Genomic DNA, 20,451 nt, shown 5'->3' with positions numbered 1-20,451 from the left:
CCCGGGCCACTCCCCCCGGGCCCAGCGGCCCCCGCCCCGCCCCGCCCCGCCGGCCCCGCCCCGCCCGCAGCCCCGGGAGTGCGCGCGCCCGCCGGCGGTCGTCCCCGCGCCTCCCCGCCCGCTCCTTCGCCGACCCGTGCGCGCTGCCCGTGCGGGGACCGCGGCCGCTTCCCCGGGAGCCGGCTCCGGGCCGTCCAGCTCCTTTGTTATTCCCCGTGTGCCCTCTCTGCGGGGTGTGGGGGGGGGGCATGTGTGCGAGTTGTCTTGCTGACTGTCAGAAATTTCTTTTCCACTGTGTGGGCAGGAGGCAGATTTTTTCCCCTTTTAACTGTCTTCCTTCTGTTTTATTTATTTTATTTTCCGCTTCCCCCCCGACCTCCTCCTGCCTTCCTTCCCCCTTCCTTCTTTGGGTTGCTCCTTCGTCCCCCTTCCGTCTCCCAGTCTTTCCTCCCCTCTCGCTCCGTTCCCCTCCCCCCACCCTTTTGCTCTTTTGCAATAATTCAGGGATGTCTCGGGAATCCTAGCACGCCTTCTCCATTCAGCCGAGCGCGGGACCCTGCGTGAATTCCAGGTAAGCCCGGGGTCTGGCCGCCGCGGGAACGGTGGTCCGCGCGGGTGTCCGCTGCTGCCCGCGGCCCTGCGCTGTCCTCCCGGGAGGCGGGCGCCGCGCCTGGGTCCCGGAGTTGCTACCTGTTGGGGGGCTGCTGGACGGCGGGGAGTCCTCGTGTGCCCACACCTCGGAATCCGCCGCTCCGCCAGCTTTGCCTCTCCTAGCTTTGCCCTTTCTCGGCAACTTCCGTGGCGATCTCCTGGGCGTGAGGAAGCCCCGTGCCGCCCGGCATTTCGGGGTGCGAGCGGCGTGCCCTTGCCGGGCGTCGGGCGCAGTGTGACTCGTCGTTGCGCGCTGGCCCAGCCGGCGGCGAGGGAGGCTCGTGCGCCCCGGGAGCGCCGCCAGGCTCTGAGCAGGTGCCCGCCGCCGGGTCTTAGCGAGCCTCGCGGCCCCCGTGGCCCTTGCACCAGCCACGGGCACCGGGCAGTTTTGCACGGGGGACCCCCTCGAGGGGAGGACTCGCTGAGCAGGGACTGAGCTTCCAGCGAAGTTTTGTGACGTGAAGCTGCGTGCGCCCTTGGGGGCGTCCCAGGAATGGTAGGCTGGGTGTCCGGAGGAAGGGGTCGTTGGGCGGGTGGGGAGTGGACTCAGTCCTGGGAGGGCGCTGACAGTTGGGCCCAGAGCAGGGAGGGGAGTGTGGTGAAGTCAGGCCACTTCGAGTGACTTGCTTGCTGTTTGGCAGAATTTGGGTCTCCCAGTGTGAGTGTGGTTGTGCATCCTTTTCCTGGGATGGAACTCCCATTTCTTTCTGCCTCTTTGCTTTGTGCCCTTGCCTGGGAGAGAATGATGGGAAACACTACGCCCTCCGAACCCCTAAGACCGAGGCATCCACCTCAACGCTGGGGACAGATGGCGGTTTGTCCACTTGCCCAAGGTGGGTGGGGTGTTCTCCCTCACACTGGGTGGGTGACTGTGAGGCCACTCAGGGTGTGCAGTTCAGGCTGAGTGAGTGGGCTGGGGACCAACGTCTGGGGGCTTGCAGTGATTCGCTGGTTCTTCCCTTTGGAGGTGATGGTGGTGGATTCTTACTCTTGGGGGGGGGGTCCCAGAGTTGCCCCATGTCACAGAGACATCATCCTTAGAAGAAAGGTTGGATGGAGGGAGCCAGGAAGGCTCAATCCAGAGAAGTGTTTTCCTGAAAGGATAGGATGTTTGTGATGCTTAAATAAGAGCATGGTTTAAAAAAAGAAAGAAAGAAAGAAAGAAAGAAAAAGCATGGCTCTATCTTCATGGATATCAGAGTTAGAGAAAAGGGGCTCTCTTTACTCAGCTGGAAATTAGGGTAGATACCAGGGGAAAACTTCCTGTTGACAGTTTCAAGAGGAAATACTAATGGAAAACAGAAATTCCTCTTCTGCAACCGGGTGAGTCTTATATGATTGTGCAGCCATCTCCAGATCCTGGAAGAAGGCAATTTTTTTTTTTTTTCCTGTTTGATTCCATTCTACTGTTTTTGTTTGTTTATTTGTTTTTGTTTGGTTTGGTTTTTTTCTTCACGTGCTATGTCTCTGGCCAGCTAGGAGGTTTTATTGCTGCTGTTGTTTGTTTGTTTTTTTACCACTTTGTAGTAATGGGTCATCATGTAATTTATTGTGCAAGCCAGGACAGTTCTGAGAGTGGACAGAGAGACTCTGCTACTCTCTCTGTTACATAGGGACAATAGAGGCTGTCCAGACACGTTCACAAAGCAACGTGTGTTAATTTCATATCATTTGGATCTCGCATCTTCCTTTCTGTCATGATTTTCCCTGACTCAGATCTCAAATGGACTTTATTTTGGTTCTCTCTGAGAATCCAGCTCTGAATACAAATCTCTTTCTCTTGATGAACTCTTCTTTCTCCAGCTCCACCAATCCCTCCAAAAATCCCATTCCCAGAATGGGAACTTCGTGCTCTGACTGCAGGGATTATAAGCAGAGGGTTATATACACGGAGTTGCCTCCATCCCTCTGTCTGCTTCTTGGCCATATTTATGAGCCTGGGGCTCCCAGGAGGCAGTCCGTCTGCCAGGAATTCAAGTGTGTTGATGGCAGCGTGATATACAGTGACCCTCTCAGTCACACAGTTGAGTTATTAGATTACTGCTGCCATACCTCCTTGACTCTTGTGGCTGGGGATTAGTTGTGTGTGTCTTGGTTTAAAACTAAAACTGAAAGACTCATGTTCAAGAATTGTCCGATTGCAGGGAAATACCTAGCTTTTACTCCCTCGCTTGTGTGCAGGAGCGATGAGGATTCTTAGGGTATGTGTCTGTTAGTCATACCTTCACTCTCCTGGGATCCCCTGGGTCTGTCAGGCAGCCAAGTCCCTGAGGGCTTCCAAAATTTAGCTACCATTGATTGAGGGTTTATTATGTTCCAGATATAATACCAAGCAATTTTTAGACTTTATTGTAAATAATCCTTATCCAACCTTGTGAAGTAGGTTTCCCCATTGAATAGATAAGGAAACTAAACCTCAGAGAAGTTAGTAACTTGCTCAAGTTCACCCAGATAGCAGGGGGTAGAGCTGGGATTCAAACTCAAGGCTATCTGACTTCTCCGTGCAGTGGTGCTTTGTTGTGCTGAAGCTTACGTGGTCAGCGTTTGGCTCACAGTGTTTGGGGTCCTGGGGATGATGGACAATTCTAGAGTGTGGTGGGTTGGGCACTCCACTTGACCATCCCGCCTAGTTCTTGACTCATGTTGCCCCGTCCTTTCTGTCAGTATGGCTCTTTCTTGGGCTCCGTGAAGTCTGTGTCCTCATTCCCTGCCCTGCTGCTTAGGCTGTCACTGTAGGGGTCTCTTTCCTGGATCCTACGCCAGTGAACTCATGAGTACCTGGTGGTAGAATCCTTTCTTGGCAAGGCAGAGCAGAGGTCATTATTAGGTTTTTAGTATCTGTCTACACCTTAGTTATTGAAGCCTGTCTCTCTCAGAATCACTGTTGAGTGAGTCCAGTTTTTTCAGAGACTGACCGTGACCTAGACTTGGAGAGACCATGCCTCCCCAAGAAGTAATCCTACAGATTAGCAAGGGAATATATACTCAGAAATAATTCAGTAGATTAGCAAGGGAAGCTGACCATACCAACCTATGTTGGCTAGGTCCCTCAGATTCTTTGTCTATCATGTAAGTGAAAATAGACCGTTAAATAGAAAATCCTAGACATTGGATTTATTGTTTATCCTGCAGCACCATAATCAGCCAGACCAAGAACAGCAGCCTCTAGGCACGCCTAGAAGAAAAGAGGGCATTGTCAGGTGGGGTGGGTAGATGAAAGAACCTTGCCCTGGAAGACTTGACTTCTAGCCCTGGCTTAGCCCCATTAAGAAGCCATGTGGCCCTGGGCCAGTCATTCACTTCCCTGGGCCTCTCTTACCTTGCCTGAAAATGGAGTTTGGGCAGATGCTTCCCAGGTATGTCCCCGTTGCTTGGCAGTCTAAGATCCCACAGTTCAGGGTAGCCTTGTGATCTGTGTTCTGCAAATCTTAGGCAGGCCCCTCCTCTCTTCCCCTCTTTCGGTGAAGTTAGGGGGGCACCTGGGGCTGATGGGTAAGTGCTTGATGGAGGGGCCATGCAATACGCATCCTGGGGAGCAGAGTGACTGCTCTTGGCCTCCTGTGGGCACGTCTCTGCCCAGTTTGTGTCTGGAAGAATGAGGTGGTTTATCTGGCCAGGGGAGAGCCTTTGCTCCTGCCTTGTGTTTCCTCGCATCCCCGATAAGTGACAGAGAATCGAGAAGAGAAGCAAATACAATACTTTGCTAACGAACGACTGGAACGTGCCCTGAATCATGAGCTAAGCTGGAGAAGGGCTGGGGATGGGCGATAGGACAGTGGGAGAAGGTCTACAAGAAAGGGGGCTGCACAGTCTTTGTTCTCTTGGCACTTACAGTATGATGGGGAGCCTGATCTAGGCCCCTGGACGAAACATACATGTGACGAACCATAAAGCCACCTGGAACCAAAAGGCTCATTAGAAAACCATCTGTTAGAGTTGGTTACACGCACATCAGCTACCTGCCCGGTGGAAGCAAAGGTGTGTGGTGCCTTTCTCGCTGTCACCTGGACAACTACTAGGGGTTTAATCTTCGTCTCTGACATGAGGATTCTGAAGGGTTCTGCTGTCTGCTTACATGCATGGGTGTGGAGGAACTGCACCGAATGAGATTCCAGAAGAGAATTGCGCTTTCCCAAGGAAAAGGCCCTCCCATTCTTATGGTTCCTGTGGTATTGTTTGGAAAGATTCACAGAGCCTCCATAACTACAATTGATCACACTTGAATAAAAAATTGCCCCCCGAAAAATACTAGACTGGGATTGGGGTAAAGGGAGCGTGCCCTAGATTATCAGTGCGGGGTTAGTGTTGGCAGCAACTGCCGCGTGGGCAGTGGGGAAGGCCAGAGACCTGGGGAGCAGCAGGAGGAAGGTCTGATGCCTTGGGTGTGGGCCAGGCACTGCAGCCTGCGGTAGGGCCGCGAATCCATCCCTAGGGGTTTTCATGCAGTTTCTAACCGAGCTAACAGAATCCAAGGCTACACGGATGGGGACACCTTTTAAAGGTGGAAGCATCACTGCTTTTGCAAAAACGCAACCTAGTTCTTTGTCTCTTGTGTATTGCAGAGGTGGTATGTGTTTGTGATTCTCTCATATAGCTTTTGGGGTTCCCCTTTCTCATGAACTGTGTGTGTACATGGCCTTTTTCTAGGAGGGGTGGGAAAATAAAGATGAAAATGACATGGTTCTCATTCTCAAATAATTAGTTTCTAGCTCTCAGTACAGTACTTTGAAGAAGCCTTGATTTCTTTTACCAAATTATGTGTTATCTGACCCTGTCGTCCCTGATCTGGCCTTGCTCTGGTCCTTACTGGCTGCAGACCACAAAGCACTTAACCCCCTGGGCCTCAGCTGCGTTATCAATACAAAGGCCCAGGAGCCTCTGGTGGCTTGAGATTCCTTCCCATTTTACAAATGATGACTGTTCCATGATTTCGTCTCATCCCTTTTCTCCCCCTCTCTTTGTTCTTTGTCTCTCCCTCTTAGTGTGTCATACAGTAGAAATTTTTTGTTTTCTCTATTTACTGAACAAGAATTTTCTTCTTTTTCCTTAATTTAAAAAAGTGGTGAAGAACATTTTATATTTCTGCTTAAAAGAGAGTAAATTGAATCTCTCTTGACTTACTTGGTTCTTGATTGATGTTTTCTTGAGTATAATGATCCTCACCAGAGTTCCATGGCTTCTTTAGTGAAGGGATTTGCAATGACAGGTGAACACATATCCAACAACCTCCTTCTCTCTTTGTTGCCATTCTCTTTGTTGCCAGAGTCTCAGACTCTGGGTTAATGAGCTGTTCCGTGCTGAAGTCTGAGCCCAGGGTACATCTGCCTCTGTACCCAGGCAAGCAAAGTCAGCCTGCCAACCTCAGAACCTGGGCACTGACCCAGAGCCATCCCCAAGGTGTGTGCAGGAGTCTGAGCTGTGGAGTAAACCCCCAGATGTGAACCTCAGCTCTGGTACTTAGTGGGAAAATCACAGCCTCTCCCTGCTTGCTCCCCCCTTCCCTTCTCCTTTCCCACCCTCCCTCCCCAACCCCCACTTCTGCAAATGATGTATTCCTTGTACCCATTCTGGGTCAGGCAGTGATCTGGGTGCTGGGAATATAGTAGTGCACAAGCTCCTACTTTGGTCAAATTTTTTAAAAAAGATTTTATTTATTTATCTGACAGAGAGACACGCGCGAGAGAGAACACAAGCAGGGGGAGTGGGAGAGGGAGAAGCAGGCTTCCCAACGAGTAGGGAGCCCGATGCGGGGCTTGATCCCAGGACCCTGGGATCATGACCCAAGCCTAAGGCAGATGCTTAACCGACTGAGCCACCCAGGAGCCCTGAAATTTATATTCTGTTGCAGGGAGAGAGAGAGAGAGAGAGAGGATAAATGGACAAGTAAATGTGGGGAAAAAAATGACTGATAAATGTCACTCAGGAAATTAGTATAGGGTGACGTGGTGGTGACTGGGTAGCTCTTGAGACTGGGATGTTGGGGAGGGCTTCTGAGGACACAATAGTTAAGTGGGAGATCAGAATGGCCAAAAAATGAAATAAGATCTATGACACCAATTCTCTGTGGACATTACGAGGAGCAAGTACAATTGCTCAAGAACGTGTTTTATAGATGATAAAATAAATGCAGCACATTTTATATCCCATTAGGCAAAATTCCTTGAGGGCAGGCATTGTGATTAATTAATATTCTCAATCTCAGTACCTAGCCCAGTAGTAGATGTGGGTTGGAAAAAAAATTAGGTCTATAAAATTGGGAGTTCACAGTGGATTTTTAACAAATAAAATGAGATGGTGTCTGTGGCAGGCTTTTGTTAAAAGAATATTCCTTTCCTTCTTGCCGGTCTTGGGCAGATTTCCACACGCATTGCCCTGGAGAGAGTGGAGAAACGCTCAGAAGAGAGCATCACCAGGGCAGAGGGACGGAGTAGGACAGGGAATACTGAGCAAGTAGACTTCCAGAGGAGGTTCCATGTTGCTTTTCTTGCTGTTCGGGGTCTTGTTGGCCCAACGTGGAGGCTGACTTCTTTGAAATTGGGAAGAGGTGCCATTGGCTTGCTCCTGCCCCCCATATCTGGGGGGAAGGCTTCCTTTTCCGCACTTCTGCAGCCTTTGCCTTCCACCAGCCCTGGAGCCGGGCTCATCAGGTGCCCAGAAGACCTCAGTCCATTCTGCTCTTGGCTGTGTCTCTTTCTACCGGATCCTCTCCCCGCCACCCTGCGGGCTGAGTCAGTGTGGCCCACCTACCGCGCCCAGTGAGTCATGGCTTTTCAAACATCCAGGTATGAATCACTCAACTTGTAGCCCTTGAGATGTCTTGGGTGACAGCTGAGGGAGAGACTTTGTGCCTGTCCCTGTCCCTTACCTGGCTGTTGCTTTATCACACTTCCTTTACTTGGAACCTAGAGCGCTCATCCCACAGCCCATCTCTAGGGCCATGAGACCAGCTGTTGGAGTATGTGGGGGTATTCACTCAAATGGTAGGGTCCTTCGGGGAGAACTCGCCGTCCCAAAGTGTGGTTCCTGGACCAGCAGCATCAGTATCGTCTGGACATCCTGAAGCAGAAACTCGGGATGGGGCAAACCTTCCAGGTGAGTCTGGTGCATGTTGGAGTTCGAGCACCACTGTTAGAGGCATTGATGAAGGGATGTACCAGAAACATGGTATAGCTTACACCTGTTGGGGATATAGGAATTATTATTCTTGTTTTATTTTTTTAAAGATTTTCTTTATTTATTAGAGAGAGAAAGTGAGTGAGAGAGTGAGAGAGTGAGTGGGATGGGGCACAGGGGGAAGGAGCAGAGGGAGAGGGACAAGAAGACTCTGTGCTGAGTGGGGAGCCCAGCACGAGGCTCTGTCTCAGGCTCTGAGATCATGGCCTGAGCCGAAATTAAGAGTTGGAGGCATAACTAGCTGAGCCGCCCAGAGGCTCTAGGAATTGTTGCTCTTGTTTTATAGGAGCAAACAAAAGTCTCCAGAATCCGAGATCACAGGAGGTGGTGGAGCCCAGATAGGCTCCAAAGCAGAATTACTATGAGGTTGAGATGCTTACTTAAACTGCAAATATTTCTGGAGACTTCTATTACTAACCATTAACACCTTAGTGCTCATTGCTTTATTGTCCCTTTATAGTAGGCTTTTGAGAAGAGATCGGAGAAGCCAGGTGTCAGTGGTATTTCCCAGGTGCCTTCACTGCTTGGCCAGTTGGCCTCTGGTTAGCTCTGGCTGGTTCCTCTTCCAGCTGGGAACTGAGCGACTGCTTCTTAAATGTAGGTGCCTCCTTGTCCCAATCCTGGTCCTTTCCACATCTTATGGTACACACTCTCAGAGAGATTTCCTCCCCTCCCTCTCTTTAGCCATCTCCATATGCCGACACCCTCCAGATTTGTTTTCCAGCCCAGGATTGTCTCTTGAGTTTTAGCATTTCCTTCTGACTGACTACTGGACATTTATTTTTTCTTCCTTTTTTTATGATTTTATTTAATTATTTGACAGACAGAGATCACAATTAGCGAGAGAGGCAGGCAGAGAGAGAGAGAGGGGGAAGCAGGCTCTCTACTGAGCAGAGAGCCCAATGCGGGGCTCGATCCCAGGACCCTGGGATCATGACCCGAGCCGGAAGGCAGAAGCTTAACCCACTGAGCCACCCAGGCGCCCCTGGACATTTCTGCTTCATCACTTCATAGTATCTCAGACTTACGTTGTCCCAATGGAAGCCATCATCATTCACCAGATATTGACTTCTGCTTATGTCACATTTGTTATTGTTTCATCAGCTAAAGCAAGTCACAGGGTCAAGTTCAGATGGAGTATGCAGACCTCCAGGAAGCAGCATTGAGATGGGATTAAATATGCAAGGACTTTATTAGGGGACTTACCTTTGAAAGACAATGAGAAGGGAGCCAGGAAAGGCTAGACGAGCTTTCAGGATATCCTACAAATCTGACCATGAGTGATGGATAGAGGGAGCGGTTGGGTGCGAGGTCCCAACCTGCTGTTGTATGTCAGGACGCTCAGCAAGGCTGCTGGGAAGCCCTTGGACCAAAGTCAGGCATCAGATGCGTTTCACGTTTCCCAGGAGTGGACCTGCCTTAGTGTGCCTGCCCTGCTCCCTCTGTGCAAACGTGGTGGCAGGTTTCAGAGCCCAGAGCTGGGGCTCTTGGTATATTAATGCCCTGTAGTTAGCATGTCTGCCGGGCACGTTCTTAAGGCTGCTGTGGGGCTACTACTCTCCGTACCCCTCTTTCACGATCAGACTGAGGGTGCCTCTGTGCTGCACAAATGGCTCCCCAAGCGGTAGTCCTGATCAGCTGTCTGGGATGGCCCACTGAGGCTGGGGCCCATTTCTTAGCCCACCCTCTGACCTGTGAGGGTCTCCTAGGCTTAGGTCTGTGTTGTCCCTCCAACTTCCTCTGACATTTACTTACCATTTCTCTCTATCTTGGCCACCTCCTCCCAACCCTCCATCTTCCCCTCTTCTCTGCCTGTGTCCGGTTCATTATGGCTGAAACTAAAGGCTGAAACATCTCCAAAATGTCAAAGCAGGCATTAGTCATCCTGGTGAGAGGCTGGCCACCCAGGGAGTGAGCGGAGCAGGTGAACTTGGAGGTCAGGCGAACTAACAGGCAGGTAGGCAGGTGCCTGGACATCCAGGCAAGCACAGCCCGGGTGTGGCATGTGGCTGGGGAAGCTCTGTCCCCAGCTGCTGTCATGCTCTCTTCCCTATGCGGTGGGGACCAGGCTTGCTGGCATCCTAGAATTGTGGCTGAAACTCTGTTGCTGGAACATAAAGCTTCCAAGATTCGGGTGAGTCCAGAGAGAGGTCAGGCAAGCAACAGCCAAGCAGGTAGGGCCTTGGTTCAGTGGTAGAGGACTTAGAACACCAACCCTGGGGCCAGGTGGCTGTCAGGGTCCTGACTCTCCCATTCATTCCCAAGTGGCTCTGCACAAGTGACTTATTTTCTTTGAATCTCCACTTCCTTGGATGTGTGTAGGAGTCGTACCTACCCCGTGGGATTTGTGTGAAGTTTGAATCAGTATACGCAATTAACAGATATTAGCTAGAGATTATCGGGACTTGTTTGGGTCAGGGGATGGTGCTGAGCTCTCAGAGGAGGGCAGAGAAGGCACAGTGGCAGGGAGGTCTGGCTGGGCCCTGCCACAGGGTGCTTCAGCAGGCCACCCTCTTAATCTTCCATCCTACAGTGTTTCAGAGCCTCGAGCTTGGTAGGTATCCAGTAAATGTTAACTAAATGAGCATATAAAATATTTGAGGGAGGCAGACAGTGTGGGTTGCCTTGGATCTCATCCTCTTGGGCATGGCTTTTGTAGGCACATAAAGTTGGGAGGGTTTGGGGGATGCTCATTTGTAAAGGCCATGCAAACCATTAAGACAAGCACTGTTCAATTAAAAAAAAAAACAACAAATCGCACCCCCACTTTATTCCTTCCCTCTGCTTTTTAAAGTTTCATAGCCAAATTTTCAAGGCCCAAATATGAAGTGCCAATGAAATAATTTGCCTTGTAAACTGTAGGGCTTGAAAAATATATATAATGTCAGCAGTTATGTGGGAAATAGCTCCTGATAATTTTGCTATTGTGTTCAGCCTCTAAAGGCAGAGGATGCTTAAGGTTTGCATTGCTGTTTGCCTGCCATTGAAGAACTGCAATTGAAAATGGAAGATTTTTAATTTTTGTTTTCATTGATCCTGAAACAATTTTCTATTTGGGGGGGGTCAGTGGACCTTTGAGGGAGCTCTAGGAGATGTAATTATATTCCAGACCTCACCCCAAATCCTGTACATCAAAAAATGATTATACTTCTAGTACCGTGGTTCTTTTTTTTTTTTTTTTAAAGATTTTATTTATTTATTTGACAGACAGAGATCACAAGTAGGCAGAGAGGCAGGCAGGGTGGGGGGGAGCAGGCTCCCTGCTGAGCAGAGAGCCCCGATGTGATGCGGGGCTCCATCCCAGGACCCTGAGATCGTGACCTGAGCTGAAGACAGAGGATTAACCCACCTGAGCCACCCAGGCACCCCTAGTACAGTGATTCTTACGTTTTGGGGTCCTAGAATCTTTTGAAAATTTGATGAAGGCTATGGACTCAACTTGGTGAAATGTACATCCCAAATATCGTGTAATATCAGGGGGACCCCAGGACCTCACGAAGCACTTCCTACTTGGAGCCTGGGTGGATTACCCCAGGTTGAGAATATTTTTAGCATCATGAATCAGCCCCAAGGGGACTGGGCATAGCTCAGAGGACAGAGATGCCGGTGGAGAGGCGGATCTGGGGCTTCTGGTGTGCAGGACCCCTGCAGAGATGTTTCCTTTCTCAGCATGCAAACGTGCCCTCCCTGAGGATGCCTCCTGCACCTCGCAGGGCCCGGCTCCCTTCGGCAGCTGGGGTTCCGACGCCATCCAGAAGGCTGGCTGTGGTCAGCTTGGCCCACAGGAAGCGACCCATAGCCACATAGCAGAGGGAGGCCTGGAGGGAGGATGACGTCACTCCTCAGCCCCCTTCTCTCCAACATGAACTCAGTGAAAAGTTTGTAGATAGGGCTTCCCCTTGCCTTCCAGCCTTTACTCCCATCACGTCCCTTCCTGAAATGTCCTGGTCTCTCCTCTCTGGCTACCTTCCAGAGTCTCACCTCCTCTGGGAAATATTTGGCGTCTCTCCCACTTCACCTTCCTCACCTTCCATCATTTCTGTGAACCCCAGTATCGTTACGGCCCCCTCCTCCTCTGTGCTCCCGTAATTCTTGTCTTTTTTGGTGAACCTTTCAGCTGTAGGATGTGGCCGTGCAGCGAGAGGGCAGATTCTCAAGGTCAGAGACTACACCTTCCGGCCGGCTACCTGGAGGCCGAGAGTGGGAAGTTGAAGACACCAAATATGTGATTTAGGACAGCAGCCGGGAGAAGCAAGAGGGCTTCTGTGACAGCCGCAGCGGCTGTGAAGGGCGAGTCTGCTGGAGATGATTGCGGTTTATTTATTTATTTATTTATTTGACAGAGAGAGGCACAGAGAGAGAGGGAACACAAGCAGGGGGGCAGGGGGAGTGGGAGAGGGAGAAGCAGGCTTCCCGCCGAGCATGGCTCCCGACATGGGCCTCGAACCCAAGACGGTGGGATCATGACCTGAGCCAAAGGCAGATGCTTAATGACCGAGCCACCCAGGCGCCTGATAACTGTGTTTTAATTTAATTTTATTATTTTTTTATTTTTTAAAGATTTTATTTATTTATTTGACAGAGAGAGACTCTGGGATCATGACCTGAGCTGAAGGCAGAGGCTTAACCCACTGAGCCACCCAGGCTCCTCGGATGACTGCGTTCTTAAAACTCCTCTTTCCTCCCCCAGAAATGGCTCCATTACTCCTCTCAATACAGTACGATTTCTCCAAAGAGTTGCTTGTACTTGTTAGGTCCAAATTCTCACTTTATTTTCTCCTTCTCCTCCTCTTTCTTTCTTTTTTTTTAATTGAAGTATAATTAGCATACAGCGTTACATTAGTTTCAGGTGTATAATATAGTGATTCAATAATTCTGTATAATCAGTGTTCATTACTATAAGTGTATGCTCTTCTTTTGAAATTAGCTTTTTATTGTGGAAATTTTCAAACATATACTAAAGTAGAGAGAATAGTATAATGAACCCTCAAATACTCACCACCCAAGTTCAATAATTATTGACTCCTGACCAATTTTTTTCACCTAAATCTCCCTATTTTACCTCCCACTGGGTTATTTTGAAGCAAATATTTAGGTTCCAGTCTCCAAAAGATAATGGACTAGAAAAATAACCATAATAGCATTATTACACCTTCAAAATAGTAATAATTTCTTTGTATCTCCAGGTGTCTGGTTGGTATTCGAATTTCCCCCTTTGTATCTTATTATGTTTTATTTTTTTAGCAGTTTGTTTGAATCAGAATTCAAATAAAGGCCACACATTATATTTGCTTCAGAGGTTTCTTGAGTCAGAATCTGTAGGTTTCTTCCCCTGCTTTGTTTTTGGCTTGAGAATTTGTTGGTTGAGGAAACTAGGCTGTTTTTTCTGTAGATTTTCCCGTACTCTGGATTTGGCTGGTTGCATCTCCATTGTGTTTTTGTTTCCTGGATTTCCTATAAACTGGCACTTAGTTCCATCTGATACAGATGTGATTTTCTTTTGTTTTGTAAGTAGACATCCCAGGGAGTGGTGTGGACTTTCATCAGAGGCATGTAATGTCTGGTTCTTCCCCTTCTTACGACATTAGCAGCCACTGAGGGTCGTTACTTAGATTAGGGTTGGTAGATTTTCTCTATGAAGGCCAGACAGTCAATCTTGATGACAGCTTCTCGAAACTGCCACCATAGTGCAGCAGCAGCCGTGGCCAGTGTGTGCATAATGGGCATGGATGAGTTCCGATAAAACTTTAGACACAGAAACAAGCAGGCTGGATCCAGCCCAAGGTCCATGGGTTGCTAACCCCTGTCTGGATAGTTTGTTTCACTAGGGGCCTGCAAAATGTGGATATTCTGATCCTATCCTTCCTTCTTCATTTATTAGTTGAAGGAACTTCTTCTTCTTCTTCTTCTTCTTTTTTTTTTTTTTTTTAAAGATTTTACTTATTTATATGATAGACAGAGATCACAAGTAGGCAGAGAGGCAGGCAATGAGAGAGGAGGAAGCAGGCTTCCCACTAAGCAGAGAGCCGGATGCGGGGCTCGATCCCAGGACCCTGAGACCATGACCTGAGCTGAAGGCAGAGGCTTAACCCACTGAGCCACCCAGGCGCCCCTCTTGGAGTGACTTCTAAAGAGAGATTTTTCTCTGCACTATTTGTCTTTCTCTGTTCTTTCTGACCCTTCTGTAGTGAGGCTCCCTTTTGTCCCTCCTCCACCCAAATTGCTCTATAGCATCATCAGTGACCATCCTCTTGCTCCATCCAGTGGTTAATTTCCAGTTCTTATCTGGAGATTCTTGACCTAACAACAGTGTCTGGCATAGCTGATTCTGTCAGCTGTATATCATTATACTGAAATGCTTCACTTGGCGTTCAGGGTGTACGTCCTTTCCCAAAGTTCTTTGCATGTTACTGGTCATTCCTTCTCAGGGGCTTTGTTAATTTTTCCTCACCAGCCAACTTGGAGTGTTGGGTACCCTTGGCTCAGTCCTCAGACCTCTTCTTTATCTACAATCTCTTATCCAGACCCCATCTGCAGATGGCTTCAAAATATATAAACATATAACTACATACAACTACACACATAACGTATATTAAATATCATATTTAATAGGGTATTAAATACATAGCTCCAGCCTGGCCTTCTCTCTGAACGCTACTTTCAGTTGCCCATGAGACAGTTCCACATGGATGTCTAAGGAAGTATGCCAGACCTTACTTGTTCAACTATGAGTTCTTGACCTTCAGCATAAAACCCTCTCCTTCTTCAGTCTTCTCTGCCTCAGTTAATGACTCCACCCATCCATGGATGGATGGATGTAATCCAGTAATGACTCCGTCTACTCCATGGAGTAGAGTTAATGACTGCTCCATCTAGTAGCTTCGGCCAAAAAAATTTGAGTATCATCTTTGACATCTCTCTTTTACTCCCCACATCCAGTCTGTCAGCAAATCCACTTGCCTCAATTGTCAAGTGTGTCTGCTTCTCACCAGTCTATCAACCTAGTTCAAGCTATTGCCTCCCCTCTCCAGGACTGTTGCTACAGGCTACTACAAACTGATGGTGGTCAGGTGTTCATGCTTCCCTACTTGGAGTACATTCTCAACCTGGCAGTTCTAGAGATCCTTTGAAAACGATGTCCGTATATCTCATTCTTCGGTTCAAAACATTCCCGTGGCTTCCCATCTCATTAAGAATAGAAGCCTGAATCCTTAATATGGTCCACAGAGCCCGATAGGGTCTAAAAGCCTCCACCACCTCTTACTTCTCCAAACCTCCTTTTTTTTTTTTTTTTTAAAGATTTTATTTATTTATTTGACAGAGAGAGAGATCACAAGTAGGCAGAGAGGCAGGCAGAGAGGGAGGGGGAAGTAGGCTCCCTGCTGAGCAGAGAGCCTGATGTGATGTGATGCGGGGCTCTATCCCAGGACCCTGAGATCATGACCTGAGCCGAAGGCAGAGGCTTAACCCACTGAGCCACCCAGGCGCCCCATCATCTCCTGTTTTGTAACTCTTCAGCCTCCTGTTTTTAGCTCTTCATATATCTCTGTGCTCCAATCACACGAGCTCCTGATAGGCTAGGCACACCCTTTGTCTCGGGCTTTTGCATTTGCTGTTTCCTTTGCTTGGGGTGCTCTTCTGCAGATACTAAGGTGACCTTTTCCTCTTTCCTTAAAAACTAAGGTCTTAGAATCCTTTGGGTTGCTGGACTAGCTATGGATCCCAGAGCCTGGGGCTTGTGTAGAGGTACTCTCTTTGGATTCACATCTTCACTCAGAAATCTGTTTCAATGTTTTTTTCCAAGGTCTGGATCCTGGAGCTTATGCTGGCCCAGAAAAAGGCTGTAGCAGCCCCCTCTTAGGGACTTTCTGCCTTTTTTTCTGTCTTCTGGGGATGATCGTGCCTTGGTTCCTCTCCGTTCATCTATGTGAAAATCGTGTCTGTCATTTTGCTTTGGAGTCCACACTGGACATATGGAGGCTTCTGGTCCCTGCTGGGGGGAGTTTGGATGATGTCATGAAGCAGATATGTCTGCAGGACTGATACCGTGGAGACTTCCCCAGCCAAGCTGCTCATAGTCCAGTCCTTGGCCTTCACCTTATAGCATCACAGACTCTGAACCAGATGGGCCGTAGTGGACACCTAGTTTAACCCCCTGAATCTCTTCTGCAGCGTGTCTGATAAGTAGCTACCCAGTCTACTCACTATTTATTTATTTATTTAAATTACTTTTATTAACATATCATGTATTATTAGCCCCAGGGGTGCAGGTCTGTGAATCATCAGGTTTACACACTCTACAGCACTCACCATAGCCCATATCCTTCCCAATGTCCATAACCCAACCACCCTCTCCCTACCCCCATTCCCCCCCGGCCGCCCTCAGTTTGTATTGTGAGATTAAGAGTCTTTTACGGTTCCACTCACTACTTTTAAAAATAGCCCATTCTATTTTCAGATAGGTCTAATCATTAGAAAACAATTTAGACCTTCAACCTGATTGAGTCTCCTGTTTACCTTCTTGAAGGACACTACCATTAATGGCTCTTTTTTTCTTTTTCATAATGACTCTTTCAACACTTACTCCTAAAGCAAGGACTTGAGTGAAGATAGAGTCGGTTAAGATCCCATTTCCTCAGCCGTGAAGCTCTTAAACGCAGGAACCCATCCAATGGATCTCTGTATTCCCAGTACTTGGCCTTGTGCCTGAATGTAATAAGTACTCAGTCAATGTTGGTTGAAGAGAATAGTGAGGAACCACTACTTAGGAAGCACTTACATTGTGGCAGGTACTACGCTAAGCTCTTTATGTTCCTCGGACCGACCCAGCCTAGTAGGTAGTGTTGCTATTATCATTTAATGGTTGAGGAAACTGAGGTATAGGAAGGCTACGGACCTTAACCCCATATGGTCAGCTAAGATGACAGAGCTGTGAACGAGAGAATTCACTCCTGACACTAGAATCCATGCTCTTTTTTGTATATTATTTAAGGGTTTTTTTGTATATTTTGTATATTATTTAAGGTTTATTTCTTTCTCTTTTTTTTTTATTGTGGTAAAATACATATACCCTAAGATTTACTGTGTTTCCCACATTGAAGTGTACAGTTTAGGGGCGTTCAGAACATTGACATTATTGTGCAATCATAAAGTCCTCTAGAGTTTTTCATCTTTCCCATTCTCGAGCTCCATTCCCATTAAACAGCAACTCCCCATTCTTCTCCCTCCCCCAGCCCTGGCAACTGCCATTCTAATTTCTGTCCCTGTCAATCTGACCACATGAGGTACTTCATACAAGTGAATTCATATGAGACTTGTTCTTTTGTGACTGGCGTACTTTACTTAGCATAATGTCTTCAATATTTTTATTGTAGCTTACCCATATTGTAGCATGAGTCAGGATTTCCTTCCTTTTTAAGACTGAATAATATTGTATGTATAGTCAATATTTGTTGACATACTTATCTATTGGTGGGCAATGTAGATTGCTTCCTGTTTTTGGCTATCATGAATGATACTGCTAAGAATATGGGTGTATAAATACCTGTTTGAGTCCCAGGTTCAATTCTTTTGGGTATATACCCGGAAGAAGAATTGCTGGATTATATGGCAATTCTATGTTTAATTGTTTTTTTTTTTTTTTTTAAAGATTTTATCTATCCGACAGACAGAAATCACAAGTAGGCAGAGAGGCAGGCACAGAGAGAGGGGGAGGCAGGCTCCCTGCCGAGCAGAGAGCCCGATGCGGGGCTCGATCCCAGGACCCTGGGATCATGACCTGAGCCGAAGGCAGAGGCTTTAACCCACTGAGCCACCCAGGCGCCCCTATGTTTAATTGTTTTGAGGAACTCTCATACTGTTTTCCACAGTGGCTGCACCATTTTCCATTCTCACTGGCAATGTTCCAGGCCTCCAAGTTCTGCACATCCTCACCTATTTATTTATTTATTTGTTTGTTTGTTTTTTTGCTATCCTATGGGTATGAAATGGTATCTCATTGTGGTTTTAATTTGCATTTCCCTCAGGATTAGTGATGTAGAGGATCTTTGGTGCTTATTGGTCATTTGCATATCTTCTTGGGAGAGATGTCTATCCAAGTTCTTTGCCCATCTTTAAATTGGATTTTTTGTTGTTGTTGAGTTATAGGGGTTCTTTTTATTTTTTTTTGAGCATTAACTATTTATTAGAATTATTCTTTTTTAAAATTTTAAATTTCTTTTTTAAAATTTTTTATAAACATATAATGTATTTTTATCCCCAGGGGTACAGGTCTGTGAATCGCCAGGTTTACACACTTCACAGCACTCACCATGGCACATACCCTCCCCAATGTCCATAACCCACCCCTGTCTCCCGACCCCCCTCCCCCCAGCAACCCTCAGTTTGTTTTGTGAGATTAAGAGTCACTTATGGTTTGTCTCCCTCCCGATCCCATCTTGTTTCACTTATTCTTCTCCTACCCCCCTAACCCCCCGTGTTGCATCTCCACGTCTCATATCAGGGAGATCATATGACAGTTGTCTTTCTCCGATTGACTTATTTCACTAAGCATGACACCCTCTAATTCCATCCGTGTCGTCGCAAATGGCAAGATTTCATTTCTTTTGATGGCTGCATAGTATTCCATTGTGTATATATACCACATCTTTATACATTCATCTGTTGATATCTTTTTATATTTTGGATATTAATCCCTTATCAGTTGGATGATTGGCAAATATTCTCTCCCATTCTGTAGATTGCCTTTTCACTCTGTTGATACTGTCCGTTGATACACAACAGTTTTAAATTTTGATGTTCACTTTTTTATTTTTCATTTGTTGCCTGCGCTTTTGGCATCACATCCAAGAAATCATTGTAAAATCCTGTGTCATGAAGTTTTTCTCTTATATTTTCTTCTGAGAGTTTCATGATTTCAGCTCTTAAGTTTAGGTCTTTGATTTGAGCTAATTTTTTATAGTATAAAATAAGGGTCCAAATTTATTCTTTTGCGTGTGAATTACCGGTTTCCCTAACACCATTTGAAGAGACTGTCCTTTCTCCTTTGAATGGTCTTGGGACCCTTGTGAAAATCATTTGACTTACATGCAAGGGTTTATTTCTGGGATGTTTAATCTATTCCATTGATATATATGTCTGTTTTTATTCAAGTACCACATTAGCAGTAAGTTTTGAAGTTAGGAAGTATGAGACCTTTAACTTAGTTCTTTTAAAGATTATTTTTCAAGTCTCTCGAGTTTCTGTATTAATTTTAGGTCTGATTTTTCCATTTCTGCAAAAACTGTAGTTGGGATTTTGATAGGGATTGCATTGAATGTGTAAACCTATACATTTTGGGTAGTAATGACCTCTTAATAATATTAAGTCTTCCAGTTCATGAATACAGGCTGTCTTTCCATTTAGTACTTTCTTCTTTAATTTCTTTACGCATTGTTTTGTGGTTTTCAGTGTCTTTAGTTTTGAAATTTCTCTTTATTTTAAAAATTTCCCCAGTTGGGGTGACTGGGTGGCTCAGTTGTTTAAACTTCTGCCTTCAGCTCAGGTCATGATCCCAGGGTTCTGGTAATGCAGAGCCTCTTTTTGTGCTCTCTGCTCAGTGGGGAGCCTGCTTCTGCCACTCCTTCCTGCTTGTGCTCTCTCTCTCTCTCAGAAGAATAAATAAAATCTTAAAAAAAAATTTTCCCCTAGTTACCTTGATCCCCTCCTAAAAGATAAACACAGTTACTGTTTCTTGTGTATACTTCGATTTCTAGATATATAAACAAAATTATAATGTATAGAGTTTTCAAAATCAAATAGTAACATACGTAACTGTTCTGCACTTAGGTATTTATCCACTTAATAATTGATCTTGGATATCCTTCCAAATCGGGGCACTGAGATTTGCTTCAATCTTTTTAAAGGAGATATACATTCCATAGTTTATTTAGTTGATCCCTGCTTAATAGACATATAATATTTCTTTTTTGGGGGTACTATTTCACTATTATATTATGCTTCAATGAATAAACATATAAAGATGCCATTTGGATACATGAAAATATATGCAATAGAAAATTTCCTAAAAGTAGAATTGTGGAGCCAAAGAGTGAGTTTAAAATTTGCAATATAGTTCCAGTTACCTTCCATGAAAGTTGTACCAGTTTATCATTCTAGTGGTACAATGCCTGTTTCCTTTCATTTTTGCCAACATAGCTTGCATTAAGCTTTTTGGTCATTGATTATCTAAGAGATGAAAGTGGTATCTCGTAGTTTCAATGTGTATTTCTTTTACTGTGAGATTAAACATCTTCTTAAGTAAATTAGAGTCATTGATATTCTTTTTCTGTGAGTTGATTGTTCATGTCCTTTACATATTTTCTCATTGATTTGTAGAATTTCTTTATATATTAAGAAAATTAGTCCTTTATCCCTGCTATAGATGCAGAAAATATTTTCCTAAGTTGTAATTTGCCTTTGGAGGTTACGTTTTTATGACAGTTTTTTTTTTTTAAAGATTTTATTTATTTATTTGACAGACAGAGATCACAAGCAGGCAAAGAGAGAGAGGGAAGCAGGCTCCCTGCTGAGCAGAGAGCCCGATGTGGGACTCCATCCCAGGACCCTGGGATCATGACCTGAGAAAAA

General features: G+C 46.3%; 1 protein-coding gene across 7 annotated transcripts in view; it reads left to right on the top strand.

Moving 5' to 3' along the window:
- The first annotated feature begins 410 nt into the window (after window positions 1-410).
- CACNA1E (calcium voltage-gated channel subunit alpha1 E) overlaps window positions 411-20,451 on the top strand; it is a 501,197-nt gene continuing 481,156 nt past the window's right edge. For all 7 annotated transcript variants that reach the window (XM_045982501.1, XM_045982499.1, XM_045982497.1 and 4 more), the window contains exon 1: window positions 411-571. The gene's annotated coding sequence lies outside the window, so the exon portion shown is untranslated. The remainder of the gene's footprint in view (window positions 572-20,451) is intronic.

The sequence above is a fragment of the Meles meles genome, chromosome 17, assembly GCF_922984935.1.
Source record: "Meles meles chromosome 17, mMelMel3.1 paternal haplotype, whole genome shotgun sequence".
Classification (NCBI taxonomy): Eukaryota; Metazoa; Chordata; class Mammalia; order Carnivora; family Mustelidae; genus Meles; species Meles meles.
This window is presented reverse-complemented; position numbering and strand designations above follow the sequence as displayed.